Genomic DNA, 13,470 nt, shown 5'->3' with positions numbered 1-13,470 from the left:
ACAATCACAAAATAAAAAAAAAATCTACTGATAAATATAAAGCCTGGAGAATATTACACCCTCAGAAATGAAGGTGCAATGGAGGCACATTTTTATTCTTAAGAAAAATACTTCCTAAATGTACCCTGAATGTACAATAATGTCCTACTTGGCTACTAATGAGTATTTTTATAAGCAAAAAGTGTACAAATGAATTGTGTATCGCTGGCTAGAGATACCATTTTATGTATTGATAGGGTACAACCCCAGTGACAAGTGTTTTTACCTTTTTATTCACTCTTTCATATGTTTTTTTATGAGTGTGTGTGCGCTTTTCAACACACACCTGTCCCTGATACTCTGTATGCTGGAGTCTGAAACACCAAGACCCACTAGCAGGATGTTCACAGCCAGCAGCGCGAAACCTGCTAGGGTGTCACAGCCAGATTGAGACAAACTGCTAGTGATAGGTGATGATCCGGGAGGCCGTGAGATGCAAAACGAAAGAGAGAGAGAGAGAGAGAGAGAGAGAGAGAGAGAGAGAGAGAGAGAGAGATAAAGAGAGAGAGAGAGAGAGAGAGAGAGAGAGAGAGAGAGAGAGAGAGAGACGTCATCGCGCTTCGCTTCTCTGATTGTTTTCATGCCGGCAGCTCCGCTGCATCTTAAGAGAGCCCGGCTGAAAAACCGGCGCATCAGCAGTTTGCCGGCCGCGGCCATCGCTTGCGGTCCGCGTGAGCGTGCGGCGGCGCGGAGCTCTCCAAAGCTCTCAGTTGCGTACGGCGGGGCGATCGATAGGGGGGTCCCAGTGCGCAAGAGGCCTTGGCAGAAGCGTCTAGCTGCGACCAAACTGCAATTGTTGTGATTAATGCAAGCTGATGACGAAGACCTGGGACCTGTCACTTAAGGGCAGTGAGTAATAACTGTCCTTAAATGACCCCGCCCCTGCAGGACTGCACACACGCTGCTGGTCCGCCAGCTGCTTTTTTGGCAGTGTGAGAATGTGACCGCACTGCCACGGGCCTCCATTTTGAGGAAGATTTCATTCTAGAAAAAGATGCATTATTATCCAACAGACATTTTTTTGTGTTTCTACTTTTTTGTTATTATTTTCAACACATTTTGTGTTGAGGTTACTACTTTTGTGTTAAAAATATACAATTTATGGTGTTACAAAGGGAGATTAAAAAACAAACAAAGCCTGTGTTAAAAGCAACACAAAAATGTGTTGTCCTTAACTAGTCGCAGAGGTGTGTTTGTGTGTGCTGTTTTTATCACATCTGTTTTGAGAGTGTGGAGTAGCACAGGCCCAGCCAACATGTATAGGATGAGTCCAGGTGGCAGCTGGCATAGAGGAGACAGAGGTCTTTGGGCAGATGCATGAGTTTCCAGAGAGAGAAAGTCACAAGACAGTATCTTGGATCTGGTGCAGGTTGTGTGTGACTGGGGGACCTGGCAGGGATGGGGGTTGTTCAGAGGGCGGTTGCAGTAACAATGGTGTTCCACAACACGTGTGAATCAAATAGACCTTTCCCTTGTAAGCGCTGAAACACTGGAAACTTACATGTAGTAGGATAGCAACACAAGTTCCACCAGCTGTTAATAACCATTGACAAAAATGATTCCGTTTCCTTTTCCCTTAGCCAATGCTGTACAGTGTGACCACAGTGGGCCCTGCATTGCAAATTCACATTGCCACGAACGTCTGCACAATTTCACGGGCCACATTTAATTGATTTTCTGGATTCATATGTGGGCCAGACCAAAATTTGTGGAGGGCCATATCCGGTCCGCGGGCCTTGGGTTTGTCACGTGACCTAGAGTATGTTATGGATGTTCTATAAAGTTCAAATGTCCCTCCTACAAGAAATATATCATTTTTGGACCTTTTTTCTGGTATAAACACTTCTATTAATGCCCCAAATGGAAAATAGCATTCCGTCACAAAAGAGGTGCTGTTCTCTCAATAAATAGAACACACTCGTTCCTTTTTACATGTTTTGACATCCAAATCTTTTCTGGGTTTGACATTAATATTACATCATCCAACTCCATGACTGAATAGATTTTACAATGGTTTCACACCCAAAAAAACTTTTTTTATTCTAAAGACCTACTTGCATATATTGCATTTAGAGAACTCTCACTTTAATGTGATTTTGCTGCAAAAATGTCTACATATATCCTAGTCTCCGGCATTGCATTTTTCCATATTTTTTCCCTAATTTAATATTCATTGTTATATAATTGTACTGTAACAATAGGAGATCTTGCTGGCTGGACAAAAACATTAATTCAGCCATTTAACCCTTCTTATATTATTGTGAAATAGCTGGGTTTGCTTTAAAATAACAACAATTTATGAATACAAATTTGACAAACAATCATAATAAAGTAGATAAATAATGAATAAATAATCCAAAAATAAAAATAAAATCACGGAGAAAGACAATACATAAGGTGTGTCTGCTGTGCCAATAAAACAACAAATGTGTTTAAAATAATGTGGCCATTTGTTTCAAGTAAATCTACAGCATTATTAGACAAGTGTGTCACAGATAATATAATTACATTCCTTTTCCATAATTTTCATTTTGGGGACAGATATTATCAAGAACTGATAACTCTGAATAGCTGAACTTTCTTAGACCGCGCGCACGCCACGGCGTGCTGCAGAAGATCAGCTTGTGTCGTCTGCTTGTCACGTCCCGGCCCGGGCGCTGAGGGAGTTCCCAGAGTACGGAGCTCCCGGGAGGTGGCTCGAGCGGAGCTCTCTCTCTCTCCCTCTCTCCTTCACACTGCCGTGTTTCACTAGTTCAGCCTCACTCTGGGACGCGCTGGGGGATCCGATGACGTCACGGACAAAACACTCACACACTCTCTCTATTTCTCTCTCTCCCCTTTTCTATTCTGGGAAGTGCGGCTAGGAATAACCCCGTCTGTCTCCTGATCATAGGCTCCTTCACTAGCTTCGGCTTCTCAAAACATTTCGCAACTTAGAAAAATTCTGACAGTTTTTCTTCCGCACGTAGCTACAACTATTGCGTATTGGGAGAAAGAGATAGTCCTTGTCAAAAGGAAGTTTATATGTGTCAGAATATCGCATTACTTCTTTTTCCTCTTTTCATCTGGCGACCCGGACCACTCTGTCGTCAAATAAAGACAGCAGTGTTAAGTAAGAACCTGACAAAAGGGTTGTCATTTCTTTTTCTTGGATGTAGTCGGACGTTTTTGGATGCACGACACCCCAAATGTAACGCGGTGAGTTAACTGACAACCTCTCTGTAGCATGACAAGCTAGTGACAGTGTTATTGAATAAAGAAAACTGTAATGTTGGCTTTGTGTGTTGGTTATTGGGGCATGTGGGGAATACCCAGTTGCTTGCATGCAGATTAGGACTGTTGCGTAATATCCTGAGGAATTTGCACAGCCAATGCAGCGGGCAGTGCTTGTAAACTTACATGTTTGATTTGTGACCGGAAGCTTGTGTTTTTACCTCCGCACTTTCAATCTAACGCACGTTGTCTTTTATTTACGTTACTTCTTATTGTAGACAGGGGGTGATCTGTGCATTAACTGTCAAGGTCTCTACTTGCATGTACATTGTATGTTTGTGTGTGAGTGTGCGTGTGCGCGCTTATGTGTGAGAGAGGAGGAGGTGGGTGGGAGGGACGTTGGCCCGTTCCGGGAATGTTCCATGACGTGTACACCGACAAGCAGGGGGGGTTACAAGGAGTACTCAGACTTCGACTACTGCAGATGCTCGCCCGCAACGACGAGAATCTAACTGAAAAGACAATTCCCCTGTCTGTGCATTCAGGTGTATACTCACTAGATTGTATTTATCGTTATAAATTATTCGCTTATAAATCCCCTTAAAATCTTTAATAAAAAGATTCGGACATTTTAAAACACAACTGCTTAGTTTATACGCTTGGTGCTATTAAGAGTACGCGCACATATTATGCGTTATTCATTATTTTGTTAATCTCTTGCATGCTGAGCCTTATGTTTCCCAGATCTAAAATTGCTAATTGGTACCATCAAAAAAGTAAAAGTTTTGCACTGCAATACAACATTACCTGGGTACGAGAAAGAGTTAGCTATGAAAATTAAAATATTTGAAGAAATTGAAACAGACATCATGAAAGTTATTTAGCCCAACTCATACTCTAAGAACTTAGAAGTGTAATGTCCTCACTGTGATTGGCCCTACAAACTATAACTTTGGTGAAACTGGGAGAGGTATTCATTCCACTGTCTTGTTTTGTAATTTGAGATATCTTCTATGCAGTTCATTAAGGGCAATGTATATCCAAGGAAATTATTCTTATTTTCATGGTTTCTATTGAAGTTCATAACATGGACAGAGGCTACTAACCACCAAAATCCCAGAATGACAGAGAGATAGTAGACAGTAAAATATTTTATATCAGTGTAAAATTTATGAAAAAAAACAAAAAAACATATAGATTGACTGGAGGGATGTGATATTATAATATGAATAAACTAGCTATTTTGTTACAAATCTTTTAAAAGTACTCCTGACTTAACACAGTGATAGGCTAAACGCTCTACATGGGGGACTTGTTCATTGTACATAAAACATCTGAATTGTACAAGGTGGTGTTAAGTACATAACATTGCTTCATACGTGCATACTTTGCTGCAAGCAGTATTGGTATATATGTGCACGAAGTTTACTCCTTCCAGAAGAGTTGCACTGTATTCAGAAATCATGCACTGCTTTGCACATGCACACAGTACATTTCAGGAACAGCCCAGGGATGCATCTGCAATATGCACTATGCTATGCACCTGCAAGGGTCTCAGAAGTGCATGTGTGCATTTACACATGTGACTTTGCATGCGTACATGTGTGTATGTATGTATGCGCATCCCTGTTTTACATTGTGTCACACAACTCCTCATAGACCTGTCGTGTGTTGTATTTAATTGCTCAAATGTGATACTCTTCACGGTGAACGGCAGCGGCATTGTGCTGCGTCTCTGCCACCACTGCTGGCCTATTGTTTGCATTTCACTTTTTTCTGTCAGTTGTGACAATGGACTTACAGGAGGCATTCTCCCCAGACACATGCTTGCAGCCGCGCGAACAGTTTGCGTGATTCGGTGCGGGCAGGTAGATCAGGGCTGCGAGGGCGGGGGGTGGGGGGGGGGGTGTGAATGGCGCCTCATTGTTCCGCGGATTTGAAAGGTGCAGGATCTAAGCACGCGGGAGGAGAGAATGTGTGCTTGCGTGCCATTGTGCTTGGGCCCATACAGACGCAAAGCAGCATTACGGCAGCTGAAGAAAAATCAAGGTGAAAAAAAAAAAAAACCATTGACTTGCACGCCAAAGAAAAACAAACTGTAGGAGACTTAAGCGATGGTTGGCTTTTCATTACATTTCCTCTGTCTTGGTGAATGGGAGACATGTGAATAGTATCATGAAAAGTTTTCTGGGCTATGTTAAGTGCCTCGGCAAGTAGACTTCATCCTCTGGTATTGACGCAGGGTAGCAAAGACCACCTCCTGGCATTGTCAGCAGAGCAGTGAATGGATGATTCGGGCTATTAAATCTCAGTGTCCGCGAATGAAAGACTTTTCTTGCGTCGTTTCCGATTCTTCTGCTCTCATGACCTCACTGCTCCCCTTTAGGCAGAGCAGGCCTTGATGCAGCACTTGCGGTCGCCAGGTTTCCTGTCCTACATCCAGCGGCGACACGTGACGGCTTTTTTGTCCTCCCTCCCACGCCGAGTGGATTGCGTGGGCCCGCCCATCCGCGCCGCGCGTTAGCGTACAGCGCGCGTGTGTGTGCGGGCGTAGGCGTGTGTCGGCGGCGCGTTCAGACCCCGACTCGCTACTCTTTTGAGTGCCGAAAAAAAGGCTCAAAATAACACGACGTGGGCGTTCGAACGGCAAAACCGTGGTCCCGCGCTCATGGAAATCGCCGTTTCTTACCGTTCGGTGTGTTTTGGTGTTGTGCCCTATTGCGGCTAACTCTCGCCGTGCCAGTCATAGGAGCCTTTTACTCAGATAAAAAAAACAAGAAGTGAGCTGGGAGTCTTTCTTTTTCTTTACATTCTGCAGACAGCCATGTGGCTGTCTGCTAAACCCCTGCGGCTGTCTGCTAAAAGGCCTGGGATATCACATGGTGTCTTCTCTCTGCCTAATAACCGGAGTCCTCTCTCCTCTGCAGAGGATCAATAACAGTGCCCATAACCCATGTCATTAGCGCGCTGACGCTACGCTCTGGACGCGGGACTCTTCGGCACTGCTTTATATCAATGGAGGGATTAGCTTCTAGTTTTTTTTTTCTTCTTCTGGCAATTAAATGCTAGTTGAGGTCTCCAAAGGGCCTAGATGGCTTTGTTCAAAAAAATCGATTCTGAAGAGGGCTGCACTGTCAATATGTCTGCAGAAGACGTTTTATTGTTTTACTACCCTACTTGAGGAAGCAGGCGCACGGCATTTCAACATGAAAACATGTGCGCTGTTTATGTAATAGATAAGCATCAGTGAAGAGCTGCATGACAGTATCTTCCTTTGGTAAATGGATATATTACTGTGCAAATTGCAAATGCACGTGCGTTGTGGAAACGGCTCACATGACTTCATGTGTCAGTGCTATATATGCACACACGTCATGACGACACATGTGCTGTAGATGTTATCTGCATCTTCTCTAATTAACAATTGAAACACCTGTGTCCTACTTATGAAATTTTAAATGTTTTCTTAATAATGCTTCCTTATAGTACTGAAACAAAATGAAGTCCTTCTACTACTGGTGGAGGCAGACTTCCTCCAAATTTATAAACGTATCCTGTGTAAAAATTAAAAAGGTATAAAACACGACAATTTCTTTCCGTGTGGGAAACGGTAGAGTGCGTTTTCTCTGGGGGGATGTAGAGGGGGGGGGGGGGGGGGGCACGGGATTGCAGGCCTGTGCACGATTGGATCCCTTCGGCCTCGTCTGAAAGGTAAAGTGATAGGGCACGGGCGATAAGGGCTTTCAAAGAATCGTTCAATTATTCAACCTCAACCGCGGGTGCTTCTGGTGGCGCACAGCGTTAATGCCCCGGCGGGTCCCTGGCTGTTGGCGTCAGGTGAGCTCCCGGGGGGGGCTACGGTATTTGGTTGGACTCGGTCTCTCTCCGAGCGGCCGCCGGGGGGGTCGGAACACTAGCGGGCATCGCGCGGGGGGGGGGGGGGAGATCCCCCCTTTGTTTGGCGGCCGGCGTTACGGTAAACAGAATTTGTTTGAGCTCCTCCCCGTATCGCGCGCTGTTTGTTCAGCGGCGAGGCGATGAGAGAGTGGCACTCCGGCTAGCGAATTTTAATAAGAGAACCCGAACCGGCGGAGCGGGGACCTGTGTCCAAACATATCCAAACAGTGGCTCTTCCGGAATCCGGGCGTAGTAAACAGAGAAGGGACTCAGGCTCTTTGAAAGCCAATCTGCGGCGCTTAAAAACAGACAGAAGGAATGATACAGGAAGATTAGCCCCTCTGAAGTTACTTGCGCCTCATTTGCATCACGTACGAAGGCTAACCTTCAATAACGGACTTCTGATTCTATACAAGGTAAACCTGCGGTTTAAAAAAAGACATAAATTATTGAATAAACTGCCTGGTTAACTGGGTGTAATCGCCACCAGGCACAAGGGGGGCTGGAAGCAGCCATTCGGGACTGAGTTATGAGGCTCGGAGAGGGCTGGTGAGGACCGGCTGAAAAGCTCTGCCTGTGGTAGATGTGCGTCGCTCTGCCAGGCCGGCTGCTGAGAGCAGCGTCTGGCGTCGGCAGCGTCCGATCGGCGAGCGGTAATAACCGCGCCCGGGGTGGCAGCCGCCGGCGTCGGATGTTATAAAATTTGCGAGATATTAGCGGTGCTGAGAGGAGGCGAGCGGGCAAGCTCGCGCGCGGAGGAGCCGGCGTTGTTCTAGCTCAGCGGGGCCGAGAGATGACTCAATCGTGGCCAGTGCCCCTGCTGACGCCCTGAGAAGGAGCGCGAGGCGCAGTGACATCCTCGCCTGCCTCAGCCGCACAACAGGAAGCACTCACGGCCTCCCCTCCTTCCTGCTTTCACAAAGTAGTAGTCTCTCTCTCGCTCGCTCTCTCTCGCTGTCTCTCTCTCACACTCTATCTCTCTCTTGCTCTCTCTCTCTCACACTCTGTCGCTCTCTCTCTCTCACTCTCACACACTCTCTCTCTCTCTCGCTCTCTGTGTTGGTTCCTGCAGCGGCAGAACCAGCTGAGACCTACTTTCATGTCCTCGCTCCTCCGGCAGCCACTGCTCGAGCATCGTCGCGGCGATTGATGCCTCCTCTGCCCTCCGCCAGCCAATCAGCGGGCAGGTGTTTTTTTTTTTTTTTTTTTTTTTAGCCGAAGAAATATGATCATTTTTTCCTCTCTCCTCCCGCCCCCGTGTGTGCTGGGTTAGAGAGAGAGAGAGAGAGAGAGAGAGAGAAGGAGAGAGTTGTGAGGGAGGGAGGGCTGCTGACGGTAGATGGGAATAGCTCACTTTGCAGAGCGTAGCAGCGGCGCTTGAAGAGGCTTCGTTTCGACCTGGATGCTGGGGCTGTGATATTCCCCCCCTCCCCTCTCCAGCCCCCCCCACCCTCAGGAGGCCCCCCCCATGGCCGTGGGGATGCAGAGGACGCAGTGTCAGGTGGGCAGTCAGCTGGGGGTGGGGGGGGGGGGGGGTAGGGGTGAGCTGGGCTCAGGAGGCATGCGGGATAACATTTTGAGTAAGAGACTGTTGTGGCCCGCGGGGACCTGCGCTGCACCTCTCGCCCTCCCCAGCGCGGCTCTCCGCGATTCGGCGGCGGGTCGTAGCAGGACGGGTGTTGGGTGAGCGCGGTCGCGCGCGTGTGTGGGGGGGTGGGGGGGGTTGGTTAGGCAATGGGGGGCACTCACCCCCCCTGAAGGGCACAGGATAATGGGGGGTGAGGGGCTGGTTGCCAAGTTGATCCGCTGTGCCGCGCGCCCGTGTTTACAATTCAGAACAGACCTGAGACGCTGAACGTCTGCGCTTCACCTCACAGGAAGTCCAAGAATACTTGTGTTTGCTTGCGTGTGGGTGTGTGCGTGTGTGTGTGTACCGCATGTGTGCGTATGTGTGAATGCGTGTGTGTGTGTGCGTGTTTGTGTATGTGTGTGCATATGTGTGTGTGTGTGTGTGTGTGTGTCTGTGTGCGTGCATGCGTGAGTGTGTCTCTGTGCATGTACGTGTGTGTGTGTGTGTGTTACTCACTGACCTTTTCTTCGCTCTCTCTCTCAAACGCAGGGAGTGTGAGGTGGGTGTGTATGGAGATTAGTTTGGAACCGCACAGTGAAGAGGTCAGACGAACACGGAAAGGTACGTCGCTGGATTTTGATGGCTGCTCTTATGCAAACACAATCTGTTAAATTTCATTCGGTCTTGTGCAAGCATGCTCGCCCTGCACCACAATGTGCTTTTGCAGAGAGGAAATGCAGTGCATGAATATATTCTCAGAACAGGAGAGCTGCAAATGTGGGCCTTCTCATGCAAATGTGGGCTGTACAAAGTTTAGGTATAAAGCCTTTATTCGAGCACGGTAGGGCTGCTGCCTGTTTAAATACGATGTCGGTCTCAGTGTCTTATTAATATGATTAAATCAGCCCTAATGAAGTCATTTTACATAATCCTGGTGTTTGTCAGCGCTAAATACCATGGCAACCGGTTGACTGAACACTAGCCCCGGCCAATCCTTTCATCCAAAAAAGAGCGTCTTTTGTCTAAGTTTAAGGTGTTTCTTTGTGCGCTCCCGTTCACATCCAGTCCTTTTGTTTACTCGAAGCGGCGTGAGCGTTAGGTAGAACTCGGAGTCGGGGAAGTGGAGCTCGCTAACGGCAGGCTAGCGGCAGGCGGGTCGCCGAGCCGTCGATGCCCCGCGGTGTGTCGTCGACGGAAAGGGCTGAGGACGGAGCCGCGTTGGGCGCGCCGCGTGCGGGCGGAACTGCGGTCTGCGAAGGACGGCGGAATTGGCGGTGCCAGCTTTCTCAGGCGCCCTTTGTGACTCGCGAAACGCTGGGGGGGGGGGGGGGGGGGAAAGGCTGTCTCCTCTGTGACTAAGCCCTGTGAAAATGCTCTCACTATAGACTCATATTGAAATAGAATGTAAAACACTGATAACGATCGGGCCTTCAAAGCTCCGCACACTCCGTCGACCTCAACCACCCCCACAAACCCCCCCCCCCCTCACCCCCCGTCATGCCAGGGAGGGAGGAAACGCGTGTGCGATGTGCCACCGCCGTGACCCTCCAGGGGCGAGATGGCGCTCCGGTGAGAACTGGGGCGTCGGTGGCGCGGGCCTGGCAGCGTCTGCCGTGGGCGGGCGGCGGCGAGGTGCGGGGTGCAGGGTGCGGGGTGCGGCGGGGTGGAAATGTCACGGGTTGCACAACGCGAAGGAACAAGCCGCCTGACAGGAACAGGGCTGTGGGGGGGGGGGGGGGTAAGGGGGTACGGTGTGTGGGGGGGGGAGCGCGCCGCTGAAACTGCCGCTTCGTTTGAGCGACGCTCCACGCGCGACGCATCGAATCAGAGAGCCCTCCTAACACGCGGGAGAGCGCTTCCGAGGGTTCGCTCGCCACGCGGTCAGAGCCAGGGCCGCGTTTCCACGGAAGCGGAAGCGGAAAGCCGTGTCACGCGGTCCCCCGCTGACGCCGTTAGAGACGCGGCCTTTCCTGCGGGACAGACGTACGACGGGCGCTCCTGTCGGCCGAATTTAAAATGTGTTCCATCATTACGTATACTAATGCTCAGTTTCAGAATGTTATTATATGTAATGAATCATAGTCTGGTGCTTTAGATAGGAGGAAACATCATTCGTGTTATTATCCATGCTATAACTTCAGTGTAATGGGCTACAAAAATGAACAAAGGCAGTCTGGTTGCTGTTTCGTTGGCTCAATGGAGATGGAAGCTGCTTCCTGTGAAACTGTGGGCCTGAGAGCCGGAATGGCTGCAACAGAATGAGCGAAGGCCACCATGCGCAGCCTGCCGGGGCAAGTGTGGAAGACCTTGTTGCTATGGCGAGGGTACAGGCAGGCAGATGTTCAGGCGCCAGGGGCATGGGGGAGGGTGGGGGGGGGGGTGACCGTTCGCAGGTCAACGGGCTGACTGACGGGGCTAAAGAGGCGCTGTGGGCGGAGACCGATGGGTGATCGGGGACGTTTGTCCCGCCCACGCCGCCCCTGGTCCCCCCCGCATCGCAGGCATGGTTGTGGAACATATTTTCCGCGGCGCGCGAGTGCAGACGTTAAGGGCGTTAAGGTTGATTTATCGTGTCTGGGCCGGGGCAACTTGAGACCACCCAGCTTTGTCCCTGTCTCTCTGTCTGACCGCTTGGGACCGCTCTTTGAAACGCTGCGGAGGAAAGGTTAATAAGCCACAGATTTTAGTCACACATTTAATTTATATGCACATCCGGGCCCACACCCATGATTTTAATCGATATGTATATTCTCAATTTTCATCGAAGTGAAGTATTTCTGTTGCGTAATATATGAGACTAACAGGTGTTGCTTTGCTATAATGCCACCCTGACGGTGACGGCTGATTGGTTGAGATGAGGGAGGCTCCGTTGCGATGAAAGCTGCCGCGGAGTTCGCCTCTGAGGTGCGGCTGTGGCGCTGTCGTCCGCGGCCTGTCATGGCCGACCGCTCCAGGGGCGTTTCCCGCTAAGCGGCTGTGGCGCTTCACGGGCGTCGTAGCGACGCCGTCCGCCGCGGCCATCCCCGCGTGCCATCGATCGATCCCGCCGCGAATGAACCCGGCGTATTCGGGGTTCCGTGCCGATCGGCTTGGAAGAGGCCGCGGGGGCCATCAATTCGCCATTGAATTCGGGCCCCGGCGATCGCCTGCTACCTTTCGTTTTAGCGACGCGGGCGTCGGCGGCTCTGTGAAGCCTCGCTAAAGGTGTGACCTTTCACCTCCGCTGACGGGAGCGTTCGATTGGGCGCCAGCGGAGCGCGCTCATTCCGGGACGCACCTGGGGCACGCTCAGAACCGGCTGCAGACAGAGCGCGGGAGAAGCACAGCGCGCTGCTATATATAGGCAGGACTGGGAACATGGATGCAGCGTATCTGGTGCCTGCTTCTCGCGCTGAACCTCGGGAGGTGGCTTCAGCTGTTAAAGGAAAAGCGTCTCTCAGCCCGTTAATGCAAAACTCACGGCAGGTACTGCTTACCGAAATGTAATCGTGTGTGTGTGCGTGTGCGTGTGTGTGAGAGAGCGTGTGAGTATGTGCGTGCGTGTATACGTTGTGTGTGCCCATGTGCATGTGTGCAAGTGTGTGTGCTTGTGTTTGCATAAGCGTGTGTGTGTGCGCGTGTTTGCATAAGCGTGTCTTTGCGTGCGCGCGTGCGTGTGTGTGTTTGCGTATGTGTATGTGTGTGTGCGCGTGTGTGTGCGTGTGTTTGCATAAGCGTGTGTGTGTGCGCGCGTGTGTGTTTGCGTGCGCGCGTGCGTGTGTGTTTGTGCGTAACCTTTACGTGAAAGCACCCCTTTGCTGTTTGCTCCGTCGGAAGGCGGGTTGTGTAACGGTGACAGATTGTGTTTTGGAGCTGCGGGGCGAGCGTGATTTCAGCGAGCGCTCCGCTCGGAGAGCGCTGGCAGAGCGCTCCGTCCTCGCCGACCACGTTGCGCGCTGATGAGAAACAGCGAGGAAGGACGCATTCCACAGGCCTGAGATGACCAGACAGAGCGCTACCCAACGGGGACTCGACTGGCGGCTCGCGGAGTTCGGACCAACGCGGGGGGAGCGAAGGGAGGGAACGCCACTGGCGCGCACATCTGGGGATGGGAGTCAGATGCTGTCGAGCTACAGCGAGAGGGAGGGGGACGAAAAAAAAGGGCTTTCGCTGTCCAAAATGAAGGACCGTTTTACAAGGGTAGCCTGACTGAAAACAAACTGACGTATTTTTTAAAAAATGCTCTGAAAATGATCCTGAAGTACAGCGGGGATTTAAGAAATCTTGTTCAGAGGCAGGATTTAAGAGAGCAGTCGGAGGGTACTTCGCTTTTTGCATAAGCCGGGGCTTAGGCAATGCGAAAAAGAAATTAATAAATAAAAAAAAGACGGAAAGAAAAAAAAAAAAAAAACCTAAACTAGAAATACACATTCTGTTACTATGGGAACCCTCAGAACTGTGCTTTGTCCTTGAAGGAATCAGATTGTGAGTGTAACAGTGTGAACGGGATGAGGAACCGATGCCGGGGAAACTGCACTCCTAGCCCGGGGGAACGGGGCGGCGTTTTTTTGGAAGAGGGTTGATGAGGACGCGCGGTCACGTGACCCTGCAGCCGAACCGCGCGCGAACCGGCGGGGGCTAACGTTGCTCTCGCGCTGGTTCGCATACGGACTCGGCTCTATCGATCGGACCGCATTAAGAATTTATACTGCGGCAAGTCCATTGTCCAGACGGATGGGTTACTGGCGAGAGGGGATGGCTCGCGCGCGCGC

At 50.1% G+C, this 13,470-nt stretch overlaps 1 protein-coding gene across 2 annotated transcripts in view; it reads left to right on the top strand.

Moving 5' to 3' along the window:
- Positions 1 to 2,817: 2,817 nt before the first annotated feature.
- Positions 2,818 to 13,470, top strand: part of hivep2a (HIVEP zinc finger 2a) — a 73,974-nt gene continuing 63,321 nt past the window's right edge. The window contains exons 1-2 of one of the 2 annotated variants that reach the window (XM_064340166.1): positions 2,818 to 3,237; positions 9,269 to 9,340. The gene's annotated coding sequence lies outside the window, so the exon portion shown is untranslated. Of the gene's footprint in view, positions 3,238 to 8,115; positions 8,651 to 9,268; positions 9,341 to 13,470 lie in introns of those variants that run through there. The other variant, XM_064340167.1, reaches the window with a different exon arrangement.

This window comes from Anguilla rostrata, chromosome 6, assembly GCF_018555375.3.
Source record: "Anguilla rostrata isolate EN2019 chromosome 6, ASM1855537v3, whole genome shotgun sequence".
NCBI lineage: Eukaryota > Metazoa > Chordata > Actinopteri > Anguilliformes > Anguillidae > Anguilla > Anguilla rostrata.
The sequence above is the reverse complement of the archived record's forward strand: the minus strand, read 5'-3'. Positions and strand labels throughout refer to the sequence as shown.